This window comes from Siniperca chuatsi, linkage group LG10, assembly GCF_020085105.1.
Source record: "Siniperca chuatsi isolate FFG_IHB_CAS linkage group LG10, ASM2008510v1, whole genome shotgun sequence".
NCBI lineage: Eukaryota > Metazoa > Chordata > Actinopteri > Centrarchiformes > Sinipercidae > Siniperca > Siniperca chuatsi.
Window position 1 is genome coordinate 11,403,599 of NC_058051.1, and position 6,139 is coordinate 11,409,737.

Below are 6,139 nucleotides of genomic sequence, written 5' to 3' on the forward strand. Positions count from 1 at the left end.
CAATCACAGACAACTCTTATATGGATTTCAAACATGGTGCTTGCTCTTAAAAATCCCACGAAAGATCTTTTTGTGTCTCAGTCTCGCCATCCACACTCTTGAACAATGTAATTCACTCTAAAAGGAACGCTATACTTCTCAGAATTCCCTCTTTTTCGGAATTGCAGTCACTTGTCTGACTGAATTGTACTGTCTGAGTGAAGGACCTTCTTTGCGCCTCACAAATTTCTCCTGGGGTTGAAATATGCTCTTTAAGCTGTAAGTGGAGATGAAATGTAAGACCACTTACCAGCATCTTGATATTGCGTCACTTTGACAAAATCAGACTGGTGCTCCTTGAGTGGTGATCGGGAATGGCAGAGCAGAAGTTCATGAATTCACAATGTGGGAGGTAGGGCAGAAATAGCGGATGGAGAACTATTTTGCGGCACAAGGCAAGGAGACAGCTGGTGTGTTTGTGTACGTGCCCGAGGGTTCATAAATGTTTCATCTTTCTTGGCAATAAGAGTAGAAACCCAGATAATGGAGCAGAGTAGATACAAAGTAAAAGACAAAGTAAATAAGGGAAGTCAGAATGAGAGCAGAGAGAGCAAGAAAGGAATGTAATATAGTGTGTCAACACACACCTGAGTGTGTATGATAAGCTACACTTTCTTACAAAAAATCATATAATGAGAGTGTGGCACAATAAAGGTTGCATTTCTACATTTGCAATCAACGATACATGTTAGCTTGGTAATTTTCAGAAGCCATAAGCAGGGCAAGACACAAGTCGTCGTCCACTCTGCTTGGGTGGTTTGTTACCTTGCAAAACTCCCAAACCAGAATTTAAAGCAAGCCTACATAACTTTTACTGCAACAGCAGCCACTGTGGCTAAAAGTGGTAATTATGAGAAATTGTCACTTTGAATTTCCCTACATTTCCCAAGATTCTCTCGAGCTAGATGTTTAATAGGCCTTTTTCACAGCAGACATTTTGACTCTTCAAAGTAGGTAAGTAAGTATCATTCATTTTATAATTTACACCTGTGACATATCAAAAAATGTCTTCAGAGGAAAAGGCCTATTACATCATAATGAGATGAGCTGACTAAGAGTGTGTGAAATGGGACCCAACACAGGAAACAACAATCAACAATCTGTTTTCTAGTGGGGTACAGTGTGTTTAGTTCTTGTTTTACATGTGCAGTATAATCGCTAAAATGTAGCAAAACAGTAGGGCAAGAGGAGTAGTGAGGAGAGACTAGCGTAAGACTAACGTTAGCAAGCACTAGCTAAGATTTGACAACTTTCACACTAGACCAAGTAAAAGTGTGGCGGAAAACGTTATCGCATTGAGCACAAGTAAGACGGTGTAGTCCCTCATTCGTCCAGGAGTGTTCTATCGTAGAAAAGGTTTCAGTCGTAGTCATCTGGACACTGTTTTCAATTTTTTCACAATTGAGAATGACTTCCGGATGGGAGCCGAAACGTCTTGATTCTGAAAACAGTGTCCAGATGACTACGACTGAAACGTTTTCTACGATTGAGCACAAGTGTATTGTATTATTTAAAACAGAAGGTTATCATTAGTATAACAAAGAATGTATAATTTCTTAGTTAAATAGGGATGGAGGCTTTAGATTTATGCACTCATGTTTTCTGTCACAAACAGAACAGCTGCACATTATTTTTTCAGGTTCCAGTCAAATGTTTTTCAAAAAAGCAGCTGACTTGGAACAAGTTGCATGCAAGCTTTGTATAAGGGGCACTTTCACGGAGCGCTTTCCATCAGTTGAAAAAAAGAAATAAACTGAGAAAAATATTTTTGCAACAGCTGCTGCCTCTGTCAGCAGGGGAATGTACTAGCCCAGTTTCCACACAGTCTTACATGTTTGGCCACATACTTAGAGACACAGCAATCTATCTTAGACTGTGTGTTGTTATATTTATGGTTTTTTGTTTGTGATTTGTTTTAAGTTGTTTAGCTGTTAAGTGTTTTTTTTTTTTTTTTTTTTTTTTTTTTTTGTTAGTGATATTATTTCGCCTCTAAAACCAAATGCATACAGAGAACAACATTGCTCGCAGCATTACACTGGATGTCTTGGGCCAAGCATCTGTGATGATAATGATGATTTTGAACATCATTCGCTTGTGTTCTGCTTTATTATTTTCCTTAAATTTGGCCCAAATCATAGGAATCCTGAAATTATGCTTTCCTTAAGGGAGCCAGCTGAGTGGACTATTTGGATGTGATGGAATAGAGATGCTAACAAGCCAACACTGAATCTTTTTTTATATATTTGTTACATAGTTACCAGTGCACATATGTGTAAGTAAATTATACACCAAAAGGACCAACAAGCTCCATTACTTTCCTCCATGGATTATTTGGCTTTTCAAAAACTTTATATGCTGTTAGGGATGCATCATAAAATTTAAGAAATCCCACCACAAACACAGCTGTAATAATTCTGTCCTCCATCTTCCAAGTTGAGGAAATTGAACAAGAGGTCAAAACTTTATTCCAAGAAGAACTGGGAACTGTCTAAGTGCTCCATGATGGTAATGTCAGTTGGTCAGTTGGTTCATCCACCATTGTGGTCTAGAGTGAAATATCTCCACAAATATTGATTGGATTGCCATGGACATTGAACATGGGACATTCCCATCTGTAATGACATCCCATCCCCAGCTGTGCTTTCTGTTTACTGCAAACTAGCAAATGTTAGCATGCCAACACACTAAAGTAATATATTAATGGTAAACAGCATAATAGCGCTTTCCAAACTTTTTGGGGGGGGCTAACAAGATGAAATGAAAATGAACTGCCTCATTTATTTCTGTCTTCAATGGGAATATCAGAGCTGGAATTTGATATCTACAATAATAAAAGCATGATGTAATGAAAGAGTTGCATTTTCACAATATCCTAAAAAACATTATATTTCAGAGAAACATGGATAAAATCCATAATTGAAAAACCCCAGATGCTGCTCACCCATAATAAAGAGATAGATGTGTGACTAAAGTAGCCATACATGATTAACTGAAATATACAGATGATAAGTGGAAGTAAATGAGAAGAAAAGAAGAGAGAGGAGATGTCTGGTAACTTTTCCCAGAGAAGACATTTTTCAGTGAGTCTGTGGGATGCGGAGGAAAAGAGAAGACAGAAATAAAGAAAAGGAAATGAAACAGAAGAAAGGAACAACAAAGAATAAGGAATACAGGGTGAGAAAAGGAGGAAAAGAGAGAAAAGTGGAGAGGGAGTAGATAGGAAGGCAGGCAAGACAGAAAAAGGACAAATGATGAGACAGGAGGGAATAAGAGAAGATAGTAAAGTAGGAGAGGAAAGATAAGAAGGGAGGGAAACCACAAGGAGAGAATGACAAAGGAAAAAAGGAGATGGTGTGTGAGGGGGAGAATGAATACAGGTACATATACTGGACAGACACACACACACACACACACACACACACACAGACACACAGACATTTGGTCTTTAACACATGTGGGCTGTGCAGTAACAGGGGGGACCTTTTAATTTGGTTTCAAGCCCCTTTTAGGACCTTTATGTGCCCCAAGTCTCAATTTAGACTGATTAGAGCCTGACCTTAGCAGTGAACTCACAGACACACACACACACACAGGACTCCTGCCTGTCCTGATTAAGCTGTGACCCTGCCACTGACCACTGGACACTAAACACTCCCAGACCAGGATAAAGCACAGCTGACATACTGGCGAGACCACATGGGGACTTCCATTATACAGAAAAAAAGAAAAAACCTAAACTGTGGAACTGCATGAGGAAGTCATTTAAAGCTACTTGGTCTGGCCAAACTGGACATAATTTAGTTCACTACAGCAGGGAGGATTCAAAAGTTCCCTTCTATAATGACATTTGGACCTTTTATACTCCTACGAAATGTTTGCTGGCATAAAATTAAATGTGCTCTGAAATACTGTCATGACTGTCATCAGTAGTTTCATCTTCAGAACGCTTGTTTGTTACAACATAGTTTAATTTGAATTTGAATTTCTAATCATTAATATGTACTTTGTTGATTTTATCCTTACTTTACCATCTTTAATGTGTTTTTTGCTCTTTCTGTGTCTCTGTGTTTCTGTTAGATCTAAATCTATTAAAAAAGTAAATAAAATACAAATCATAAAAAAATATAAAACACTTCCACTGTGTATTTTTTCTGGAAAAGCCAGCGTATGGTCATTTCAACTTAGAAGACACTACTTCAAAGTCAATTTAAAATGTAAGATGTCATGCAACATTGTTTTACAACAGTGTTGTAAAAATATTAAAAAATGAATATAAATTGATTATTATATCTTTATTCTCTGCTCTTTAATGCCTGCTTATTGCCCTATTAATGGAACTCGCAGAAAGAAACTCAGAGATAATTATCTCTATTTAATTTAGAATTTACTCCAGCTTTTCCCAGGAACCAACTGGGTTGTGTCCTGTGATGGGCGGAACAAAGTCAGGTCAAGAAAGACGAACAACATCTTTATTCTGCTGCCAAACACCTACACACACAAAAAAGAAGAGAAACACACAAAAATGTTGTGTCTTGCCCCTAACATGTACCTAATTTATTTAATCCTCATGCTGAGTCTCACCTTTATATAGCCCCTTAAAGTGAGAACCAACAAAAATGTTCTCACTTAAAATCCACGTCTCTGTGAGGAAACTTCTCATAAGGATACAAATCTAAGAACAGATGCACACACACACACACACACAGAGATAGCTTTATTCTGGGTTAAATCCCAATTGAGCAGCCTCTCCTGTCTTCACCCTCCTCTCCCTCATCTAAATCATCCACCCCTCTCTCCTCTCCTCCCCCCCCCCCCAGTGAGTACTCAGTTGGTTTCCTGTCGAATGTATGAAACAGCCTGTGAGGAGAAAAACTACCAGTGACTTCATTATCAACAGAAATGCCAACATAAATTGTCTGAATAGCTTGTTGGGATAAGTTTTCCTGTACCTGGCATTCCTTACTGTAGCGAGTATGTATTATGCAAGACAGTAATTGATTACTCGCAGGAAAGTGATTAATGTAGTCCCTTATTAAATATTGTGTGGTAATAATTAGCCAAACAGTATTTCATAACAAAGTCCTCTATTAAGGAAAAAAACAAGTGGTATGGTATTATCTAAGGTCTAACTTTGGCTTGAATTCTTGAATTAGAACTCTTGCAGTGTGGAACGTACCGGTGACTGCAGGAATTGAGCCATATGTTACATGTGTACAACAAGCAGTGGTGGGAAGTAACAAAGTTCAATTCCTCAAGTGCTGTACTTAAGTCTAATTTTGAGGAACTTTACTTGAGTAATTCCATTTTATGCTATTTTATACTTCTACTACATTTCAGAGGGAAATATTGTACTTTTTACTTCAGTACATTTATTTCAAAGCTTTAGTTGCTAGTTAGTTTGCAGATTCAGAGTATAAATACTAAATATAATTAAAAAATTGTATTATAATGTATTTTCCAAAATTAAGCTACCCAGCAGTATATAAAGTAGTTAGAATTATGCCTGGGCCACACTGCCTACCTCTACCTGTGCATGGCAGCAACTTCGCTGAATTGCTGCAGCTTGCATACATGTGGTGTCCACACAGAAGCGCTGCTGCTGCCAGCCTTATCTTTCTACACTGAGTTTGCCTTTAATAAATACAATACAATAAAAGCCTTGTTAACAAATGCAGGGATTGTGTCCACAGAAACACTAGAGGGCTTTTAATGTGACACGAATGCTGGAGGTGTTGAAATAAAAACTAAATGCTTATTTTTTCTTCATGTCTGTGACATACTCTACAAATACAGACATTGAAAGTGTAGTGAAAGGTGTATGTTTTGCTGGTATGATGTCGATATGACTATGTTTGTCTATTTTTGCTGAGAACTGCGCACATGTCGCAGAAAAAATAGGCGAGAGCCTGGGTGCACTGAAATTAAAAGCAAGGACCGCAAGAACAGGTAGGCAGTATGGCAACATTAAAATTATGCTTACACATCAATGCATCAATAATTATAAGCAATTAGTATAATTTATATTATTCTGAAATAGGCCAGTCTGCATGATGAGTACTTTTCCATTCAGTACTTTAAGTATATTTTGATGCTAATATAT